At 42.0% G+C, this 24,096-nt stretch overlaps 1 protein-coding gene and 1 long non-coding RNA gene across 14 annotated transcripts in view; one reads left to right on the top strand and one right to left on the bottom strand.

Annotated features, from left to right (window-relative positions):
* Positions 1 to 24,096, top strand: part of ATP8A2 (ATPase phospholipid transporting 8A2) — a 574,503-nt gene that overhangs the window by 444,687 nt on the left and 105,720 nt on the right. The window lies entirely within an intron of this gene.
* The window catches only part of LOC111092272, a 44,194-nt gene continuing 36,925 nt past the window's right edge, over positions 16,828 to 24,096 (bottom strand). The window contains exon 4 of the long non-coding RNA XR_005378454.1: positions 16,828 to 17,201. This is a non-coding gene — a long non-coding RNA (uncharacterized LOC111092272). The remainder of the gene's footprint in view (positions 17,202 to 24,096) is intronic.

Genomic DNA, 24,096 nt, shown 5'->3' with positions numbered 1-24,096 from the left:
CCTGGGTGGCTCAGCGGTTAAGCGCCTGCCTTCAGCCCAGGGCGTGATCCTGGAGACCCGGGATCAAATCCCACGTCGGGCTCCCTGCATGGAGCCTGCTTCTCCCTCTGCCTGTGTCTCTGCCTCTCTCTCTCTCTCTCTCTCTCTCTCTCTCTTTCTCTCTCTCTCTGTGACTATCATGAATAAATAAATAAAATCTTAAAAATAATAATTAATAAATAAATAAAATAAAATAAAATAATAAAATTGTAGCCAGGCTACTTTAGCTACATGGGTGATATCTGGGATATAGTATTTATTGATACTGGTATTTGTAAAGGATTGATAGTAAGGTTAAATTATTTCATGGCAAGTGTTTGTTTTGGAACTGCTAGTAAAGGAACAGCAAGAATGGATAAAGACGAATTCTTGAGTACACAAGTGGAGAAAGTGCTAAGCTAATCATTATCCAGTGGTCTCAATATGGGAGATAAAGCTGAAGATAGTGCATTTGGCAGAAATGTAAGTTCTCTAACCCACTGTATCAGTGGATGGCATTTTCCTTATTATATTGAAGGGACAAATATATATTTGGAGTAATAAATATAAGTTCATAGTTAGGTTTTGGTCAAAAAAAGGTCAAGGTTAGGGAGAATTTAGGTGACAGCTGGCCTCTGATAAATCTGGGATGATTTCATGGAAGAAATTAGACCTTCTCTGTGGGGACTGGACCTCAGCCAGATGGTGGAGCATTCCAGGCTCCTTTATTGCCTTAGAAAAGAGATTTAAAGCATGAGTAGATCTGGAACCAAGAGCCAAGTTGGGGCATAGAATTTTAGTGTCAAGTAAAGTGATATTACAAGAAAAGGAAAAGTTTATGATTTGAAACTTTTTGTCTCTAACAGAGCATCATAAGTAAAGGAAAGAAAAGCAGTAAGTAAAGTGATTCTGTATCCAGTAAAACCAGAAGCAGAAGAAGAGAGGAAGAAAATGAGGGAGGGAAATGTGATTGATAACAGGGAGCACCAGAAGTCTTAATGTGACAGAGAAGGCCAGGTGGGACAAGGCAATCTGGAGAGGGAAGGTTTTCACATTTCACTGAAGGAAATTGCAGAGTTGTTGAGTTTCCCAGTTATAGTATCTAGAAAGAGAAAAATTGACCATGCATAAAAGTCCTATAAGACAGGAAGTCAGGATCTTCCCTTTTTATGATTAATGTGGGAAAATTAATTCTTAGAAACAAAAGAAAATAGAGGACATATGAGTTATTTTGTGTTAACTTACCTGACTACTAAATCATTTAAAGTGAAAAAAAAAAAAAAAAAAAAAAGCCCTTGCCTGGGTGGTAAAACACATACACACATGTACACATTAAATTCTTCCATCGTTCAAAGAGAATTGCATTAGGGCATTATGGTAGTTTTCTGTAATATAAACTTGTTGATTCTAAATGCGATTTTTTAAAATATGAGATGACCATGATTTTAGAAAGCAACTTATTATGTCAGAATAGTTTGTTTTGAACAGGAAATATAAAATCAAGAAGCAATTTTAGAAAACTAGCAAATTGTCTACTTGGGGATTTGTTCATTTTGTTAAAAGAAAAACTAATCCTTTTCTTCCCCAGTGTTTTTGATGGTTCAAACATAGTGGAATAACCTAATGAAGGCAGTATTCTCATATACAGCATGAATGTGAATTCTGCTCAAGCTGAAGTCCTTCTAACATAGGTCTTAGTGATAGGCTGCCACCTACCAGATAGATGCCATTTTAGGGCTACTTTCTCCCCAAAACAACCTTTTTTTCTCTTAGAGAAATGGAATTACTCCTTTATTTCTCAATGTTGTTTATGTACCTGAAATACTGGGTAGTTGTTCTAGAAAGTTGCAGTTTGGGTTCGGGTGGTCTCCAGAGCCCACCTCTTCATTCTCTAAACTGGATGGGGTGAGATGAGCTTCCAAAACTCAAAGCTCTAAACATTGAACATCTCACTAATAATATGATGTGTTTGAAGATGTATTATTTCGGAATTTTCCATGTCATTTTGCTTTCAGTTTCATAGAAAGTTGCTTGTCTTCCTTAGTTTTATATGTATTTTGCCTTCTTTGAAGCTAGTTCTTGACTCTTTTTCCCTCTGATGTTCTGTTATTTCCACCCCCTGCTCTTCACTTTCTCTTAACTCAAGATCCCTTTCAGTAGTAGTTTCCTCCAGGATATCTTTTTTTTTTTTAAGATTTTATTTATTTATTCATGAGAGACACACACAGAGAGAGAGAGGCACAGACACAGGCAGAGAGAGAAGCAGGCTCCATGCGTGGAGCCTGACGTGGGACTCGATCCCAGATCTCCAGGATCATGCTCTGGGCTGAAGGCAGGCACTAAACCGCTGAGCCACCCAGGCTGCCCACTTCTCTCGTGTTCTTTAGCACAAGGGTTTTTCTAAGCTTTTGTCCACCACTATAATGGCTTAAGTTTACATTGTAGTTTATTGATCACAGTTTTGCCGAGAAAGCCCTTCTCATGCTGTTTCCATGAATTCTCAAACCATTTTTACAAGCCCTTCAACCCTTCAGACATGGCTTGGAAAGTAGTTTTGTTCATTAAGAGCTCATGAGGACATTACTCATTGCGTGCAGTTGCTATCAAAGGGGAAAATGCTCCTTTTCTAATGGCTTCCTAACAGAGCCCATACTGTACGTGGAAAGACAGCCTTCAAAACCTGAAATACATGTCAATCTTAGAAGATTACATAAGAAAATAATTTGGTAAATAGATTATAAGCAAAAGGTTGATAGTTGAGCCACTCACATCCACTCAACATTGGAGAAAACGAGGTTTTCAGTTCTTCCCGTGGTTTGGAAAACTTTTGAGGAAAACACAGTCATTGGCATGTAGAAGACATTTCAGTAAGCGTTGAAAGAACCAATGACTGAGATGGGAGGAAAGGGCTAGAATATAAGCCAAATGATTATATTCATCCTCCCCAAATCATTGCCAATCAGGCAATCTCAGACATTTTGGGTTGTTATTTGTTGTACAATCGTATAAAAACCAACGAGTAATATTATAGGATGGTACCAACCATATGGTTAATCTAAATAATTTTGACCAGTTCTGTGTCAGCCACTTGCTTAGCCTCTGAAATCTTCATTGTCTTTCTCTGGCTCTCATGCCTTCCCTGGTTCCTCCTCTGCAGGGGTATCACCACCCTCCACAGTCACACAGGCTTCAACCTTGAAGCTACCTTCCCTTCACTCCCACTCATCACCAGAGTTCCACCCAACACATCCAGAGATGCACCTAGCATCATTAATTTTCACTTGTGCTGGTGGGCTTGCATTATAGCATTTATAGCATTGTCCCACCAGTCTCGTGACAGATATTTTATGTTATTTTCTCCAATAGGACACAAGTGGTCTGCACACATACTTGATCTATAGGCCATGTTGAAGTGGCAAAGGAGGAAAAGGTATTTGGCATTGAGGACAAGATTTTAAGTAAACTCAAAGAATCAGGACTCTAGATATTATCTTTTGTTGTGGCTTTATTTCCATGGGAAAAGAAATCTTAAAATTTAAATTTCTTATTCCTTGCTAGTGTCTCTTTCTTCAAAATTCTTTTCACTGAACACCCAGGAAAATATCTCCAGTAGCGGCACTGAATGAAGTCTTCTGAGGGAGAGCAGGCTATTCCATTGGCCAATAGACTTGACCTTGCCTATTTGGGGCTATAAACCAAACATGCTTCACTTTGTTGTTGTTGTTTTGTTGTTGTTGTTGTTGTTAATTACACCAGTCAGGGTCCTTGGTTGCAGTGAACAAAGGAAAAGAAAACTGACTTTGACATGATAAACAGAAAAGGAATATGTGGAAGGAAGTGATGCAACCCACAGAATGTACGGAAAGGCTTAAGAACTAGGCTAAGAAGGCTGGTAGAACCTACGGAAGCCACCCTGGGACCATGTGGTCAGGACACCACCTGGCACCATGGCCATTAGCTATGTACCTCTTCTAGTGATGGGCTTGGGACTCAACTTCTCCAAACAATCCTTGAGATACCTGAAGTGCAGGCAGGAACATGTGATGGACCACCCCAGTCTGCTGCTGTGCACCAGCCATTTCCTTTCTGTGGATGGTTTTTCTAGCAGATTTATTATCAGCTGACCCAAATGTATTTTATAATGATCCTGGCAGTGCCCACATTCTCCTGCAAATAACAGGAGGGAAAAACATCTTTTCCATTGGGCTTCCATATGGGAAAGAAGTGAGAAGAATCCTAGACCTTTTCTGGCACAGCTTCTCTTAGTGAGAAGAAAATTTGCTTAACTTAACAGGTAATTGGAGTATTTCTGAGAAGTACAGTCACACTACATCATACTCAGTAATGAGCAGAGACAACGCAAGAGTCCTCCCTGTAAGAAGACTAGAGTTTGGGGAAAGGCAGACCTGAGCTTAGCATGCTTAAAAATGTAGATGGTAGGAGCACCTGGGGGGCTCAGTCAGTTAAGTATCTGCCTTTGGCTCAGATCATGATCTTGAGGTCCTGGGATCGAGCCCCAGGTCGGGGTCCCTGCTCAGTGGGAAAAATGCTTCTCCTTCTCCCTCTATGTGTTCTCTCTCTCTCTCTCTCTCTCTCTCTCTGAGACACCACACACACACACACACACACACACACAAATAATAAATATTTTTTTAAATGCAGATGGTAAAGAGGGGGTGGCATCCAGGACAGAAGCTGCAGGGACTGTCCATGGTGTGGCCTGTTTGGAACAGAGGCCTGTGATGGATAATCAAATCTCAGATAATCCTAAAATCAGAAATTAATGATCTGTAGATAGATAATTACCTAAAACTTATCTATAACTATTCAAATAACAATTTTCCTCTTCCTAGCGCATCAAGAATATCCAGTAGCCGATCCATAGGAGGGTTGCCCCTTGTCACAAGAGCTAAACCTTCCATCAGATTAAAAAGTGTAATTTCTTTGTTTTCTCAGTTACTATCAAGTCAGGAGCAACCAAAAAAAAAAAGAGAGAGAGAGAGAGAGAGAGAAGAGAAAAAAATGTGATTAGCATTGCTCCGTCATATTAATTAAAACACTGTGGCAGGTTCAGCTTGAGAGACTTAGTTACTAAAACCAAGGGAAGTTGCTACCCCATTTATAATCCTGACAGTGAGGCTGTAAGTGGTAACGAAGTTAAGTTTCAGATGAACTTTGTTTTTGCAGAATTTAGGCATTTTGAAGATTCTTCTGGAATACATTCAGGTGAATACATATGCATCTGCTGGAAGAACCTTTACAGTCAGGAAATAGTATTGATAAGCTACCATTCTTCCCCCTTGCAGTAGCTACTATTTGTCATTACATGTACACTGAAAACACAACCACATGTACCCTTGCATGCCCCCAAAGCTAGTCAGCATAAGTTAATCTTTTCAACAGCAGCAGCCAGCTTTTCTAGCAAAGGAATTTGCAGTCGTTGTGGTTTGGGTAAAAAGGTGGTTCATTTTACTGGTTTCTCAGTGAAAAATGTTTCATGATAAATTCAATCTTTCCTCAGAAAAGAAAATTCCCCAAATCTACTTTTCTGTGCAAAATTCGACGTGAAAGCCTTTCTCTATTGAAGCAGCCAGATATGGAGTTGTGTGGACCTGGACAAACAGTCTGAGGTCCAAGGTTAAGGATATTTATTGCTGGAGGTATTACATGCATTCGTTTCCAGGAAGAATAAAATCCAACCCATCAACAGAGGTTTTCAAATATATTCATTTACCTTCTTTTGTTTTAGGGGGATGTTTTTCTCTTTTCCCTTTTAATCCTTTTCCACACTTGGTAGAATTTGGAAGGATTTTTGCCAGGGATAACTAGCGAAGGTATACAATGTGTGAATACACAGGAGATCTGCTGGTTTCACTGCACAGACTTCAGAGAAAGTTCCTTGCGCTCTGACTTTGGCATAGCATGCAGGAAATTCCTTATTGGTCTGCCCAATGCAATAAACAGACCTCCTGCATCTAACCACATCCACACTGAAGTTTCTTAGGTGGGGTTACTTTTGCTTTTTGGGTAAAAGTTAAAGGTCCCAGGATTCCAATTCTGCACTTTCTTTAGCTCCTAAGTTTGGAATTTGTGTAGGGCTGTGTTTAGGAGTTCATGGGACTTGTGGTTTGACTTACTCTGTTTTCTCTGTACACACATGGGAAAAGTAGACAAGGTAAACAGATCCCCTATGGGGAATCTTTTGGTAAACCTTCCCTGACATCAGACTGATGGGAAAGATCAGAAGTTAGCATTTGCCTTTCGATGACTCATTGAGGACATGGCTTGTTATATTCAGTGCAGGTGAGGCCTTCAGTAACCCTGCTACTCCAGGTGTGGCCCCCAGACAGGCAGCCTCAGTATCACTAGAGAGAGGCTTTGTTCAAATGCTGAATCTCAATCCCCAACGTGGAGCTGCCAGACTAGGATCTACATTCTAACCAGTGCCCCACGTGGTTCGTAGGACGTTAAAGGAGAAGTCTGGAGTTTTGTCCATGCTAGCAGAGTGCCTGAATCCATTCCAGTAAGATCTCCATGGGAGGGTGTGAGGGAGAAAACAGGCTGGCCAGTGGAGCAAAGAGGAAGGAGAGCCAGGGAGGACATCGCCTGAGTTAAATTATGCTCATTAATTCAATTTGAGGCAGGAATGTGTGTAAATAAACGCTGGCAGCTGCGGAGGCTCTGTTTCCTGCAGGGCTCAGGCAGGAATGCAGGGGCCAGTGGCCGCCAAAACCTGACTGGGGATCAGTCAGATAGCCCTGCAACCACGAGATAATGACGGAGAAGATGGCATTATCATTATCGTATTAGGGAGGTTTTAAACGCAGAGTTAAGTGCCAAACCAAGGGGAACAGGAGAGGCTGTGCGAGGCATAGATAAAATCTTAATTATTTGAAAAGATTAAGCATGCCTGACTGTTCCCTCCTTTTTTAAAATCAGTACAGATCAGATTTCCAAAGGGGTTAAATGAGAAGGACAGTGCCACAGTCCTATGCAGCCGGTCCGAGTTTCCAAATAAATAACCTATTCAAGTCCACCTTTTCCCTATAAAACCGAGTCCGTGCGAAACAGGGCAGAGAAAATTGAGTTTTCTAGGGCGAGAGCAACTCCTATGTACCCTAAATCTGTAAAATGTTCATAGGTTTGATTTTTGGCACTTTGTGCTTGTTAACTGTTTCGGAGGCTGAGCAATCATCTCTAGTTAATATTTATTAAACCCCATGTGGCATGCTAGGCAAAGATGCTTGCCTAATCATTAAAAGATGGTTTGCATACTGTCACTTTTAGGAACTCATTCAATGTTATTTATTCCGAAGAAACATCTGCTTTACAGCTTAAAAAATCAGCCGCAAGTTCCTCGTCCCTATTCTCTGAAGGAATGGCAATATTGAGAAGAGTCCTCTTCTTTCTGGTCGTGATTCCGGGGTCCTGGGATCGAGACCCGTATTGGGCTCCCCGCAGCGAGCCTGTTTCTCCCTCTGCCTATGTCTCTGCCTCTGTGTCTCTCAGGAATAAATAAAATCTTAAGAAAAAAAAAAAAAGGCTAACCAAGTGCTGGGCGCTTTATCGAATGCTTTATATATTTAATTGTCAGTCCAATTCCTATTTTAGAGATGTAAAACCAAGTCCTGGCGAAGTTAAGGAACCTACCTACCATGGTCATATGATCAGAAGGGTACCAGAGATTTGACCTTAGGCTGCAAGGGGGGGCTCCTAACAGCCATTCATCCAATGCACCCACCCAATGCACTCTTTGAATCGCCATCCCCCCTACATGCTGTCCCCCAAGTGCTGTGTGTTTCCTCTGCGCTTAGAGCCTTCTGCATAATTTTGTTATGAAAAAAACATTTTTATTATTATTATTACAAACCAATGTGTACGCAAGTCTCTCATGCACTCGATTGTTAGGAATTTTAGAAGCGACTGGCCTAGACAAGGCTCTCAGTGAATGAGAATTAATTCCTCCTGAATGACAAGCAGTGTCTTCCACCCTGTGCCTTGTTCTGGTCCTGCAGGGGGACTCACAGGTAATTGGGCTTTACCAACTCTGAGTGGCATTCTGGGGAAAAGTGGAGGAGAGCCCTTGCCTCTCAGCTTTATCCCTTCTTTAAAAGGCTTGAGAAAAGTCCTCCCCCTATAGGCCATGGTGGGTAAAACCGGAGACCACCGTGTGGGCTGCAGCACCCACATGGAACTCCCATTAACTCGGATGGATGCAGGCTGCAGGTGTAAGTCAAGGGGACACACAGAAAAATCTGGCAAGTCATTGAGGCCTTGATTGACAGTCTTGGCAGACATACTGCTTTTAGCTCAGGATGGATTTAAACTCTGAGAGGGACAGGAAGTAATGCAAGGAGTTTTTATTTCTGGTTATTTCCTCGCTTTCATACACTGGCCTTTCTCTTGGGGGAGGGGAGAGTGGAGGCAAAAAAAGATGAGAAATCAAGTTCTTTGGGCCCATCTGTCTCGCCCACTCTCTGTGTTCTCACTTCCACAAGATTGTGGGAGGCTGGTTAGTGAAAGGACAGTGGGCATCTTGCTCTGCCCTGCTGTGAGTAGCCACCTCTGAGAAGGTGGGTGGCCTTCAGCAAACGGTACAAATTGAAGTCGAGTTGGCCTCTGCTCCCTTGGCCATCACAGCAGTATTACAGAGGGACTCCACAGATTGCCTCTGTCCTTGGGGTTTGGGGATGGCAGTTGAACAGTGTTGGAGGAAAAAAAAATCATCTCAGGATTTCACTCTCTGTCACTCACCACCCACACGCCCAGCTACCCAATATTCAAGGACTGATTTCTTTGTGGAGAAGTGCCATTCCCCTGCTCCTGTTCCCACTCTCTTTGCCTGCCTGTCTCTTCCAGTCTTTCCTGCTCATTAGCAGAATCTCAGAAAGCAGGCTATGGGAGGAAGCAAGAAGATGATTCTAAAGTCAGTGGCTGTGCTGGCTCGCACTTCAAGCCATCTTCCTTGGGAAGGTAGTGGGATCTTGTGTCCTGCTCACCTGAGCTGGGTCCGTGGTGAGCCTCTCCTGTCTGTTGTTGTTTCCTCTGGTGATATGGCTACTCCCACTCGCAAGCTCTTGCTCCTTACCTTGGCCTGAGAAAGTCCTGAGCATGCTTTGAGAAGTCTGATGTTTGAGGAATGAGGCCCAAGTCAATCAGAGCAGTCGGGTCAACAGAACTCAATTGCCCTAAGGCCTCTGCTTCTGTGTCACCTGTTGACCACCACCCTTGAGCCTTCTCAAGTCCCCGGGCCCCTTCTTCATCTCCTCTTATGTCTCCTCATCCCTTTTTCCCTGTCCTGCTGGCTGTTTACTCCATTGAGACCAAGAGAACTTTCTGAGGAGAGGAAGGGGACTTAGCACTGTGTGGCATTTGCCTGTCTCTCCCAGGCCCTGGTCTTTGCAGCAAGGACATCAGAGAAGGTCAGGCTGTCCCGCTCCTGCTTCTCCCAGGACTGCCTTCCCCACCCCAGCCTATAGCCGGCTTCCTTTCATCGTCATGTTTTCTCCTGTGTCTCTTTCCTGGACCCTGCTCTTCCATCCTTCCATCCTTCTGTCCTTCCATCCTTTTATCTTCCCTCCTTCCATCCTTCCACCCTGCATGAGAGGCATGATCCTTCAAGAGGGGAATGGAGGGGATCCCTGGGTGGCTCAGTGGTTTAGCACCTGCATTTGGCCCTGGGCGTGATCCTTGAGTCCTGGGATTGAGTCCCACATAGGGCTCCCTGCATAGAGCCTGCTTCTCCCTCTGCTGTGTCTCTGCCTCTTTCTGTGTCTCTCATGAATAAATAAATAAAATCTTAAAAAAAAAAAAAAGCAGGTAATGGAAAGGCTCATACTGTCTCTGGTAATGGTCTGAGGAACAGAATAGATGGTGGTGGCTGGTGGTAGAGTCACCTACAGCCTGAAGAGAGCAGCCCTGACCCAGAGCCATCTTAGTGGCCTGCTGTTTCCCATGATGCCATTATCTTCCGATTAGTTCTATTAGTCTGGTTTCTCTTACAGTAAAGCAGTCACAATCTGATAGGAGGGGAATTCAATCAGAGCAGGGTATTTGTCGAGTCAAGGCATTGTTTTTCTCTTTTAAAATTGACCTTTTACTGAGTCACAGGGATTGTTTCCATGCATTACTCCTTAATGATATGTTTATTTACCTCGACCCACACAATTCACTCTTGCCCTATAATAATCCAGTATTAACTTGTAATAACCAGGATGCCTGTTGAAGGAAAGGATGTTTCAAAGAAAAGCCAAGTGAATTGCAGGTTCAAAATTCCTGAGAGTAACTCTGAATAAAACCCTACCAAAGATGATGTGGGAAAAGAACTAAATTAAGAGGGTAGTCTTCCAAGGTAGCAGCACTATCTCTGCTCACTCACCATTGTTTTAAAGTTACCCTTGGTCTGAAGGAAGTTTTTAAGTCTGAAAATACCACAGTAGCTAGTTCTGAAATTGGCTGGCAAAGTTATATCATCTCTTAGGTAAGGGGTATGTTTTTATGTACCTGTAACTAATCAGTAATGACACTGAGGTTTCCAAATTACCTAATATGGCACTCACTCCCCTACAACAGAAGTTGGGATGTGGGGGTGCTGATGGAGGAATAAAGCATTTCTCACTGGGATTTAGTCATAAATCTAAATTAGCTCTTTTTCTGGAAGATTCTGAGTGTGGAAATGGTGGCATTTGGCTCAAGCTGGATTTGACTGCACATGTTTTGTGTGTTTTTATAATTAGAAGGGGATTCTGTGCTTCTGGTTTATATATAGTGCCTGTCATATGTTGCCTACCCTTTTGGCCTCCCTATTTTTTGTCACATCTGCAAGCGCAGTCTGACTTTTGTAAACAGGTCACTAATTCCAGACTAGTGGCGTGAAATACAGCTGACGTCACACATGGCCTTATATGCTCCACAGGTGCTGAATGCCAATAGTGAGAGAGGGAAGGCCCCAAGGGCTCACCCTCAAGGGGCAGGGTGCCTCCTTGGGCCACTCCAGGGAACTCCATGCCAAGCAGCAGCCCAGAGCCTGTGTGCCATCTGGTAGCTGTTGAGGGCGTTCTGAGACTCGGGACCTTCTCCAGAGGGACTGTCAGAGTTACTGCTGAGAGAGCAGAAAATTATGAGAAAAATATGATGAAGCTTCCAGTTTCTAACCCCTTAGTGTTTCCCAGACCTTGTGTATGTGGTATTGCTGGTTATTCATTCTAGAATCACATTTACAAAGAAAAAGGGAATCAATGAAAAGGGGAATCAAAGAGAAAGGGAATTACACACATTGAGAACATCTAGTCAATGATCAGACACAGAACATTTTTCCATATGCTAGTCAACTATCCATAATGTCTAAGTGATCCCTATAAATGTCCATACTGTATGATTACATCTTAGAAAGTTCAAAAACTTGCAAAACTGATTTATGCTGTTTAGAGGTCAGGATAGTAGTTCCTGAGTACAGGAAGGATAATCAGGAAGTGGAAATGGCATGAGGAGATTTCTGCTAAGCTTCTGGGTAGTTTGGTTTAGATTTGGGTTTAGGTTTTCATCTGAGTGCTGTGTGCAGGTACTGACTGTATGAAATGAAAAATCATTTGAGATGTACACTAATAACGTGTGCACCTTTTTGTTGTATATATATTTTACTTTGATTAAAGTTTACACTTAAAAATATGACAAGCACATAAGGAAAACTTCCTTCTTCAATCTAGCTTTCATTAATTAATAAATTCCGTCGAAATGAATGAGAAGGCAGCCACAAATCAAAGTGGGTGTTTCCATGGGCAGCCCCCTTTTTAAGATTTTCTAAAAATATTTTATTTATTTATTCATGAGAGGCACAGAGAAAGAGAGAGAGGCAGAGACACAGGCAGAGGGAGAAGCAGGCTCCATGCAGGGAGCTCAACGTGGGACTCGGTCCCGGGTCCCTAGGATCACACCTGGGGCTGAAGGCGGCGCTAAACCGCTGAGCCACCGGAGCTGCCCTTAAGATTTTAGTTTTAAGTAATCTCTATGCCTGACGTGGGGGCACAAATTCACAACCCTAAAATCAAGAGTTGCACACCCAACCAACTCAGCCAGCCAAGTGGGTCTTTGCTTTTAATAACTCTTCTCAAGTTTTGCTTTGTCTATTGGGTTTCCCAGTTTGCTTTTTTTAGCTTGCTTTTTTTTTAACAGGATAATGATAAATAAAATATATCACTGTGTTTTTGAATCTCAGAAGAATGCTTTTGAAAAGTGTTTCCATTGCTGCTTATGCATTGAATAAATCTAAAAAAATGTAAAAAAAATTATTTTAGTATACTGAGTTGGAAATTACCACTATTTGGATGGTAGTTAGAGTCACAGGAGTAGATGGTACTGCCCACGGTAGATGGGCAAAGAGATTAAAAAAAAAAAAAAAAACCCAGAACAGAGCTCCAAGCCCCCGGGAATGCTGGCATCTATAGGGTAGGTAAATAGCCTTCTGCTCACCAGAGGTAGCACAAGTTAAGTACACAGTGTACAGTGATTACTCTATAAAGACTGCCTAAATAATTCAATCTTGTTTTCTCTGTAAAAAGTGAAATAACTTTGGGGTGCCTGGATGGCTCAGTCAGTGAAACATCTGACTTTGGTTCCGGTCATGATCTCAAGGTCCTGGGATCTATTGAGACCTAAGCTGGGTTCCCGGATAGTGGGGAGTATGTTTCTCTCTGTCTCCCTCAGCACCTTCCTTGTGTTTTCTCTCTCTCTGTCTCTCTCTCTCTCTCATAAAAAAATAATTCAAAGTGAAATAGCTTTGGGCTGCTATAAAATTCCTTGTCTGAAATTTTAGGTCAGAACCAAAATAGTACCCCGACTAACAATTTAGTACCATTTCAGTTTTCCTCATGAACGGACTTTTATAATGTGCCCATAGATATTTTATATAAACTTCATGAAACTGACAAAAAAAATGTCTCTTTGTTTTCTTTATCAAGCTCAGAAAAAGCTAAAAACAAAAGGGAAGGCAACCACATATGGGCTCTGTGTGCAGCACATAATCGAAAGGATCACTGCTTGGCGAACACAGTGCATTCAAGTGTTGCTACCTGTTCACACAGGGCATGTATAGAGTACAGGCTCACCGGCTCTTTCTTTTGGATAAAAATTCTGTTGCAACGGGTGTGTTTCTTTCCACATGTTTATGTGAAAATACTATTTCTGAAGCTTTTTTTCCATCCACTTTAACATGGCATTTTTTTCTATGACCTCTCAAGGATTATTGCCAGGAAGCAAACACTTCAAGTTCCACTACATAATAACTTCCTTCCAACATATAAAAACTTCCTTTTTATAAATAATTGTTATTTGTAGACCATCTTCAGACAATTGTTTTATTGTTTTGTTATTTTTGTCTTATTGTTGCTTCAATTCTTTCTTCTTTCTCATTTCCCTGCTAAGACCAATGTCTATTTGTTGCTGTTAAATTTGTTTTATCATCATTGGCATATATATAAATTAAATTATTTAAAAAAGAGGGGGGGATGCCTTGGTGGCTCAGTGGTTGAGCATCTGCCTTCAGCTCAGAGTGTGATCCTGGGGTCCTGGGATTGAGTCCCACATCAGGCTCCTTGCATGGAGACTGCTTCTCTCTCTGCCTGTGTCTCTGCCTCTCTCCCTGTCTCTCATGAATAAGTAAATAAAATCTTTAAAAAATAATAATAACAAAAGGTCTCATGATTTCAGGAAGTCAGGGGCACCTGGGTGACTTGGTCAGTTAAGCATCTGCCATCAGCTCAGGTCATGATCCCAGGGTCCTGGGGTGGAGCCCCACATCAGGCTCCGTGCTTAGCGGGGAGTCTGCTTCTCTTTCTCCCTCTGCCCCTCTCCCACTTATGCTCTCTCTCGCAAATAAATAAATAAGCTCTTTTAAAAAGAAAAAGATTTCAGGAAGTTGAGAATCCCCTGGCTAGAACATTGTATGAATAAGTTTTGTTTAAATCACGATCCCCCTACCCCCTACCCCATCTTGGCTACAGGACTACAGAAATGACTTCACTTCTCTTAAAAAAGAAAAAACTCTGAGATGTGGTCTGATCATAACTCTCTTCACACTTGCTTAAAGCTCAATGGCAGATTAATAAAATATTCTTTAAGAAGAACTATTATTTTAGGCTCAGCATGAAACCTTAGCTCTTTTCCTATTGGATATTATCAATACCACTTTCACATCCTTCCTCCCTAATGCAGTAACCTCTTCTTCATTTTCATAGTGGTTGATCTTCTGGCAACACTTGACACTCATTGCTTCTAGAAATTCTATCTTTTGGCTTCTGAAACATAATCTTTTCCTATCTCTCCTGACTGTGACCTTAATATATTTCATTGGTCTGTCCTACTCCATGTCCTATCCCTTAAATGTAATTAGTCTGAAGGATTATTTACTCACCTTTTTCTTTTTTTTTTAACTTTATCCCTCTGTTACATCATATGCACCGAAGGCTTTCATTTCTAGCTAAAAATAATCAACTTCCAACTATATATCTTTAGACCAATACTTTATTGTGGCCTACAACTCAATTTACTTTGAAAATGAAGACAGATCTTTTCATCTTCTGTATCTTTTTAAATACTAATAGACTACCTGGTACATAATACATAGTAGATGGATGAAAAGCATGCTCATAACAATAAAGTTTCTAAATTTCTGTGTTCAGTTTTGTGATTTCCTTCTAAGGAAAATAACCCTCAAACAAGGGTTTACCAGCAGAATGAATATAGATATTTCCTTTCCCTGATACTTCTGTCATGGTGATCAGCAGGCCACCATCACCATTGGTGCATTTTTAGCAAAAGATTCTGCCTATCAGACTTCTTGTGGAAGTGTATTTTAGGGACTGAGATGACACTTTGCTGCATTTTTTCCCCCTGATTCTTTTGGGACAGACTGATTTTGAACTTAAGTCCATGGAGCAGAAATGCTAAAACATTTGAGAATCTTTTTTTTTTCCCCTAGTGGGAGCCTTTTATTGCCAGAAGTGCATATCCCATAGAGCTGAAGAAAGTCCTACGAAAGTTAGCTTTTAAAAACAAAGCTGTGTTTAAGTTCTGTGGAAACAGAAGGTATTGCTTAAAAATGACATGGCAGATGTTATGAAAATTTGTTTTAAAGCATTTCTCTCAGGTTAAGTCATGTTTGCCAAGTTATAGCCTGGAACCCATTTTGACAACTCAGCAGAGCTCCTTGGTTGAGGGTCTGCAGTGATTGAGAGTGCTGGCATTGTGCAATGGGCTGGGGAAGCGGAAATGGACTCCCATTGCTTGAGAAGTAGCCTGCTTCTCTTCCTGAGTCAATTTAGTAAAGCCAAAGAGCGATGCTGAAAATGCAAGCAGTGTTGTCTTTGAGATTTACTTTCATTTAATGAAAAATGTGTCTTAAAAGATCTTGTATATTGCTGTCACTCAAGAAAACCTGTGGTTTTCTTCAAAGTGTGTTTGAAGTTTCTTTAGGGCAAAGCTGTATCACTCTAAAATGGTCATGTTCAAGCCTACAGAATTCAGAATGGAGTGGAATTGGGTTGCTTCTTAGATCTGAACCATTTTATTCCTGCCACTACCCGCCATTACCCTTATGAGTTAAAAATTATACATGAATATAATTTACATTTGGGACTCTCTGGTGGGTTCTAACTGTGGAGAGGACACACTGTAGTCTCCAGCTCTGTACTTAAGTGTAGAAGTGTTTCTCCGGGTAGAACCAAAGTGTTCCATGCTGGCAAAAGGACAAAAAAAGCAAGAAGACAAAAGTTAAAAAAAAAAAAAAATCCCAAGGTAACCTCTCTAACATAGATTTTGATCTGGCATTTTATTGTTGTTTGCTTGATTTTGAGGCTTCACATCCTTTTGAAAAACGGAGGTGTGTGGCCTTTTAAAATCTTTCTCTTATTTTTATTAGTAGGGTGTGTTGGTTTGGGTAGCCTACCATGCAGAGCCTATCTTGGCATGGTACAGCATCTCCTTGGTTATGTGATACTCATTTTGGCTTTAGGGGTGGAATTTTCTTGATGCCTGTGGAAAATAAGTTAAAGGCAATGGAAACAACGACAGAAAACTTTGTTTTCACACACGTACCCCTTAGTGACTCCTCTTATTTCTTCCACCTGCGTTACTGAGATACTCAGGCAAATTCTGTGCATGTCTGGTGCAGAGATCTCTCTTCTTAAGGCCTAGAAGCTCACTTCTCCTCTGCAATGGTGTGTTCAGTGCTACAGGAGATTTGTACAGCGTCACAGGCTAAGTTGCCTCTGTGTGAAGCAAATAGGTGTTTTGTGTGCCGGTTGTTTTTTGGCATAGAAATGAGGACTAGATCATTAAGTGACCCCTAATTGAAAGTATTCTTCAAACACTACCCAGGGCTGAAAGCATTCAGTATTAAACACTAAGTATTAAGTGGTAGTTAATATTAGATTGGCCCAGGTTTGGGACTATTTCCATCAAGCTTGTTGGACATCTTAATCAGATATTGACTTCATACAGGTCTGGGGAAGCTTATTACTGGCAAGCATGATGCTCATTTTCCTCAGTTCGTGATGTGAATGCTGGAGCTCCATAGAGCCACAACACCTCTGGGATGGCCCACTAACGTGCCACTGTGAGCCTGTGTAAGGAGGGGCCATTTCAACCCTGCTCAGGAAGCTGCCCCTTGCTGTGTGACATGCCACAACTTACTTAACCTCCTGAGCATGTCTGACAAATAGAGGATTTAGAACCCAAGCTATTATGGATATTATGAGATAACACATGAAAGTGTCTGGTAAAGTCCCTATGATAGTTTCTTGGTACATGGCATTTATTATGAGATTCTTCTGTCTTCACAATATCAACCTGTCAGAAATGGTTTGGGAGTAATTTTTCATCAAAAACTCTGTATGTAGCCATTCAGCACAAATTCATTTATGCCTATGATGTACCAGTTACTGTTGTAGGACCTGTAGATACAACCAGGATGAAGACAAGTGCCTCTGTTCTCATGGAGCTTCCATTCTGGTGATGTCAGGCAGAAACTAATGAATAATATATAAACAGGAGGAAAAACTGTATCATAGTTCTATAGAGAATTACAGCAAGTGACTGTGTACTTCCTTCAGATAGGGTAGAAATGGAGACATCTCAGGGGAGCCACCATCTTGCCTGGGATCCGAGTGGGAAGCAGAAGCCCATGGTGCCTAAGGTTGGGAGAGAGGTGCCGATTAGAAGGTGCAGAAAGTGGTATGTTCTAAATACAGAACAGCAGTCAGTTTGGCTGGAGTGGGAATAGAGGAGGGTGGCAGGAAAGGAAAGCATGGTGTGAGTAGTGACCAGACCATGGGGGTCTTTATAAAGGACAAAATAAGAAACTTGGATCTTAGTCTAAATGGAATGAAAAGTCTTTCAAGAGTTTTAAGCAGGAAAATTGGATGGTCTGATATACATTTTAAAAGGTCAGCTTGTTGCTACGTAGGATGTAGGTGGTTCAATGGAAAGAGTGGAAGCAAGAAGGCCCAGGATCAATAGGAAAAACTTGGAGTAGGGTGGAGGGTGGAGGTGAGAGAAATGTATTCAGGACACATAGAACTTGCACAGGGATTGGATGAGGGGCTTAGAGAAAGGGAAGAATCCAAGATACCCTCTAGGTATTTCATCTGAACAAGGAGGAGACAGTGTGGTGCTGTTTAGCAAAACAGGAAACATTGTGAGAGGAGGGGGTTTATGGGAGAAATCGACTCTTCTCTTGTGTCCAGGTTAGCTGCTAAGACAGGAGGTCTACAGAAGAAGCAAGAGAATCTGGGAGTCTTCCTGGAGTGTGGATCTGGATGGGAGAAAGGGCTAACTCCCTGTTTGATACAGCATTGTGTGGAAGCATGACCCGTCATAGAGTCAGATGAGTAGTACGGCTAGTGTTGCGTTCGGAGGCGGCCCCGCATGTAGTGAAGGAGAAGCAGAGAAGTGAAGGGAGACAGAGAAGTGGGGACAGGGCTGGGAATGCACACAACTGTCTGAGGAGCTGTACTGGAAACACCAGCCCTGAGAGAAGAAACTCTTAGGCATGATTCTGCCAGCCCGGGTAGTTCTGGAAATGGCTGATGAATGGCCCTGGGCCAAGGGATTTCATAAGTAGACTTGGGGTAAGGGAGCCTGGGAGTTGGTTTGAAGAAGAAAAAGGAAATGGCCCAAACTGAAAGGGTCTTGTGAGTTTCCTGGGATTGGAGAATTTTTAAGTAGGGAGCTCCAGCAGCATCTGTGTATGTGCAAAAGAAAAAAAAAAAAATCCCTCAGTTCTTGGGGTTGAGAAGTGTTACATGATGTGTATGCCTTTAGAGTTAAATTTTATATTCAGTAGATGGCATACTTTAATGTAAAAATTGATCATGGCTATGAATACAAACTCATAGGTATATTATATGCACATAATTTAAAGTGTGCTTTTTAGAAGAAACTAAACTAGAAAGGACAAATTTTAAATTTTCATTATTTTTCCATTATTTTCATATATAAATCTTAGAAGCAAGAACAGGGCAGTTTCAGAAGTCAGTTTCTAGGTGTAAATAGGCATGCTTTAAATTTGCCACTAATACCAAAGATACCTGGCAAGGAGGGCTGAGGTTTCAAAATTAGATTAGATTTCACTCTTGAGCTTATTAGCTAAACTATAGTCATTCCATAGCCTGTTAGCTGGCAAACTATCTCCAACAGGATATGATGATTATTTGTTAATGATCATTGCTCTGCTGACAATAGCTCATCACTGGGTGCTCAGGGGAACCACTCCTTTTAAACATGCATATAAAGACAATTTGAATGAAAATAGCATATGTACAGAGCCTATAAACACCAGCTGATCTACCAAATTGGATGATTCCCAAATAAGGATAATTCACAATAATTTAGTTATAATAATGTAGATTAGGGATCTAATTCAGTAACCAGACTAGTATTTATGGAAAAGGATAACAAAATAAAACATTCTGGGCAATCAAATGAAACAAGAGCATGGGGTTTGAAAAAAGGATAATGAAAAAGTTCACTTAGCAGGAAGGAAAGCTTGCTCAACAGATCTGCAGGAAACCATTTTTCCCACCATCATCTCTGCATTTCAAAAGGCAAACATGATTCTAGCCAGAAGACATCATCTGACTGTAAAGTCAGATGCTAATAGTCTTATCTGGCTTTTTTTTTTTTTTTTTTTTTTTTTTTACTTGCAGCAAAGCTTCAGTAATATCCTTACTCCCTTCCCCAAAGCTTTGGGGGATATTGGACATTGTACAAGCAGATTGGATTATTTGTTTGAATCACCAGCATTTTCAAAATAGAAAACCCAGCTTCCACCCATAGGAATCCCCATATCTGGTGGGCAAAGAATAAATACTACGTATGGATACTTACATTTTGGATCATTTGTATTTAAAATAATCATTCGTAACTGTTTGACATGCTTGGCACATCACAACCATAACTATATGAAGTATCCATTAAAAAAAAAAAGATTCTCCAAAGTGTGTGTGTGTGTGTGTGCACACGCGCACACACATCTCTGTAGGCATTTTGCATCAGGCTAATAAAAGGTCCTCTTCCTCCATTTTCCCTTGAATGTTGAAGTCCCAGGTGCTGGTCTTCAATTTCTTCTGTCCCTCTGCTTTTCCCGTGCTTTCTTTTTTTTTTTTTTTTAATTTTTTTTTAATTTTTTTTTTATTTATGATAGAGAGAGAGAGAGGCAGAGACACAGGCAGAGGGAGAAGCAGGCTCTATGCACCGGGAGCCTGATGTGGGATTCGATCCTGGGTCTCCAGGATCGCGCCCTGGGCCAAAGGCAGGCGCCAAACCGCTGCGCCACCCAGAGATCCCTTTTCCCGTGCTTTCAACCAGGGTTCTTAGTGACCCTAATCCCATGTCCAGCTCAGACCCCCCCCACCCCGCAAGCCTCAAGCCCACATTTACAGGATAAATTTCCATCTTTTTGACCATTTCCTCCTAAATGTCTCTTGGTCTCTAGGCCTCTCAAAAGCAACATATCCAATCACTGGCTAACTCAATGCACCTCCCAAATAGAGGAGGTTTGCGGTTTGCGTATTCATGTGAGCACCAGAGGTGGGGGAAGGGGAGGAGTTGGTCAGAGCAGAACTGAAACTTGTTTCTCCTGCTATAAATCTGTTCTTGGTTTCAAGTAAATCAAACCAGGAACCCAACACTCATTCTTGACCTCTGTACAAGTGATCCTTAAGCATGGCAGTGTTAACTGTGACACAGCTTTCTGACTAGTCTTCCCCAGCCTACAACCCTTGTCTCTTTCCTCCTCAACCATAGCATTGACCTCATGACTGGTCTGGTTGATGCTTCTCTCTTCCTTCCTCATCTCAGCCCTCCCTGCAGTATGTATCCAGTCTCCATCGCTTCCCACCAATTCCACCGCTACCCACTTGGTCTCCCTACTTCCATCTATTCTCAACACGGCAACCCAAATGATCCTTTAAGAACCTAAATCACTCATGTTATTCCTCTCTTCAGAAGCCTCTGGTGGCTTCTCACCTCATTCAGAGTAAGTCCTCATCATGGTCTATAAGGCCATTCATGATCATCCTTTGCTACTGTCCACCTCACACATTCTTCTCTACTATGCTGGTCTTGTCATTCAACTATCCAAGATAAATTCCAGCTTAAGGTTTATGAACTAGCTGGTCCCTTTGCCAACAGCCCTCTTCCTCAGAAATTAGTGTCCTGGTACTGTCACCCCTTCTAGGTCATTACTCAAATTCTCACCAATGCCCTCCTCAACAACACAGTATACATGTTGTGCTACACACCCACCTTATTCTTCCCATGCTTAATTCCTATTCATGGCTCTGCTCACCTTCTGATATACCTTACAATTTACATATGTCTTTGACTTGACTTCCTATATATATAAGCTCTATGAGTCTGCAATTTTTGTCTGTTTTATTTGCTATTGGGTTCTCAGCTTAAAATATTAGGAATTAAATAGTTTCAAAATCAATGAATGAGTGTCATCTGGGAAGCATTTAAAAACACTCTTGTGCAAATTCTACCTCTGTCATATTGAATCAGAACTTCAGGATAGGAAGTCCAGAAATTAATATTTGTACCAGGTCCTCAGGTGACCCCATCCCCAGCCTAGATTGGAAGCCATTGCTGCCAGAGAAATTTCTTAAACCATAGATGGCCCCAGCTTCAAACCCTCCACAGCTCTCCATTTTCCTATGGACGCCTGCCCAAACTCCTTAAGGTGCCAGTCAAGACCCTGTGCCAATCAAACCCCTGGGGGACTTTTCAAGTGGAGACATTTGTATCTTCCCTAGCATGTTACATGCTTCATGAATATTTTCTCTGCTGAAGTGTTTTTTTTTCACACTCTCTTTGAGTGAATTGCTTCTGGTTAACATTTTGATTCAAATGTCAGTGGTTAAGTATAATATTCCCTTACACACTCACTTCTCTACAACCATCCCAATAACTATGGGTCACTTTTGTAGCTCATTGTCCACCCTATCCGTATCTTACTCTGTTAGAATTGGACAGCTTCTTGGGGCACCTGGCTGGCTCAGTTGGAGGAAGGCATGACTCTTGGTCTCAGGGTCATGAGTTCAAGCCCCACATTAGGTATAGAGATTACTTAAATGAATTAAAGTTAAAAAAAAAAAAAAACTGGACTGCTCCTCGTTAGACTCTAAACTCCTAAAAGATTACAGGGATATCCTTTGCTTTATCTTCAATATCTGACAAATTATTAGATACAGTTCTTTTATGTACCCAAACAAAAATAATCTTAATGATGTGAGATATCTATTTTGGGTTTTCTTGGTTATTCAGTAGCTAGATACTTGAACAGATACACAGAGATATCTAGACAGATCTCTGCGTGTCCAGCCCTGGTCTCTTGGTCCTGTTCTGTTACTGCCAATTTTCCACCTTCTCTTGCCCCTAATTTAATCTCTACTCTTTCTTTCAGCAGATGACTTCCTTAGGCACTTAACATTTTTATTTTATTCATTATTTATTTATTCATTCATTCATTCATTCATTCATTCAGTTTTTTTTTTAAGTAGGCTCCACACCCAGCATGGAGCCCAATGCGGGCTTGAACCCATGACCCTGAGATTGAGACTCAAGCTGAAATCAAGAGTAAGACACTTAACCAATTGAGCCACCCAAGTACCCCACTTTAAAAAGTTTTCTAAAGGAAGAGTGCCTAAGTCTGTACTCCTTTCTAAACAGATAAGATTTTCTCTTCTCCAGATTTGCTTTCTTCCTGTTCTCTGATTCTGTTGTCCATCACTTCTTGGTAGGCCTTGATTCTGTTTTAATGCCCACTCACCTTCTCTCGTATCTCTGTCTCTCTCATGTCTGTCTCTCTCTCTCCTTTTGTCTTTTAATATTTTGGTCTCTTCTACCATTTAAACAATAAGAACAGTTAAGAAAAAAAAAAAAAAAAACGGCCTGCCTGATCCTCTCGCTGAGCTTGGCCTGTTTCTTCCCTTTGCCACTTCACCCTCATCAGCTGGTGAGCTTCTGCTTGCTGCCTCTACTTCCTCATGACCCTGAATGTGGAGGTCACCAGCTGCCATCGCAACCCAGACTCCACACCCATCCCCATCCTGATTCTCCCCTGTCCACTGGCACACAGCCTCAGCCTCTTGCCTTCTGCTTCCCCAGAGGGCACCTGGGAGGCCCTGGTTCCCCTTCCCACCTCTTCCATCACGTTCCCTCTGCCAGCCCTCCCAGCCCTGCCAGGCTGCTGGACGACGAATGACAGAACTGGCAAGAAAGCCTGCGGCCACCTAAGCATTCAACACACTCCTGTGTCTTGTTCCCAAATCTTGCTCCTCTCCTCCCTTTGTTCCTTGTTGCCCCACCTCAGGAAAACCTGTCTCTTATAAGATGACAGTTACCCCAGCTTTCTGTCTGTACTTTCCAATTGTGTGCCTGATGTCCCTAACTCTCAGCTTTGCATGTCTACACCTTTTCTTCTCTATCCCTCACCCCCTTCCAGATAACATCCTTCCTAATGTCTCTGCTTCTGTCCTTCCTCTCCTGACTCCTGTCACTGTCCCAAGCCTCTGATCATGTCGCTGGCCCCCTCCCCTCTTTGCCCTTCACAGTTGATCGGTCTCTGCACCTCGTTGACTTTCCTTCCCTCCCTGCACTGTAACCTTCAGATCCTTTAGTGCTGCCATCTTCCTGCTTTCAATCTCTCCTTTGCTGGTGCGCACAACGACAGCCATGCCTTTTCTAAGATCCCATTGTCACTCAGTTGCAGAGACTCCCTTATTTTTCTTCTAGTAACTCTACCCAGTTTTAGGCTCTCTACAGCCTGTCCCACTTTAGGGACTCCCCCAGAACCCTGCTGCCCCAGCAGTGGGGTCTCCTTCCTGGCCTTTCTTCTCTGCCTTCCTATGAATGCTTTTGTTCTTCTGGTATAAAATGCTCTCCCTCCTTCTCCCCTCCTTTCTTCTGGTTCATGTTCCTTTGTGAGTACTTTCTCCACAGGTTTTTGCTTTTCTGGTGCTATTTCTACTTCATTATTGAGATGACGAGATGAGAGTCTTAGGACAGGCTCTCTTCTGCAACTTGACAGTCCTGTACACTTTCCTGACCTGGCCTCAGACCTTCGTCTGTTTCTCCCACAGGGTCCTTAATAAATATGTTTTGTTGATGAGCAATCTAAATAGGGCAGGAAACATCCAAGGGACTGGTATTGTTGCATTTCCAACAAATGATAACTTTAAAAAGGAGGTAAATTACAATCAGTCTGCCAGTTTGATAACCATTTACTAACAATCATTTGGAATCCTGGCCGTCTCCATGGGTTTCTCCATGACAGAGGTCTTAGATTTCTATCTCTTGCTTTTTTTTTTTTGTTTAAGATTTTATTTATTTATTCATGAGAGACACAGAGAGAGAGGTAGAGATGTAGTCAGAGGGAGAAGCAGGCTCCATGCAGGGAGCCCAACGTGGGACTTGGTCCCGAGACTCCAGGATCACACCCTGAGCCAAAGGCAGACTGAGCCACCCAGGTGTCCCTATCTCTTGCTTTTTCTTTTGTTTAAGGACTTATTGACTCAGCCAATC

Source organism: Canis lupus, chromosome 25 (assembly GCF_011100685.1).
Source record: "Canis lupus familiaris isolate Mischka breed German Shepherd chromosome 25, alternate assembly UU_Cfam_GSD_1.0, whole genome shotgun sequence".
NCBI classification, from domain to species: domain Eukaryota; kingdom Metazoa; phylum Chordata; class Mammalia; order Carnivora; family Canidae; genus Canis; species Canis lupus.
The sequence above is the reverse complement of the archived record's forward strand: the minus strand, read 5'-3'. Positions and strand labels throughout refer to the sequence as shown.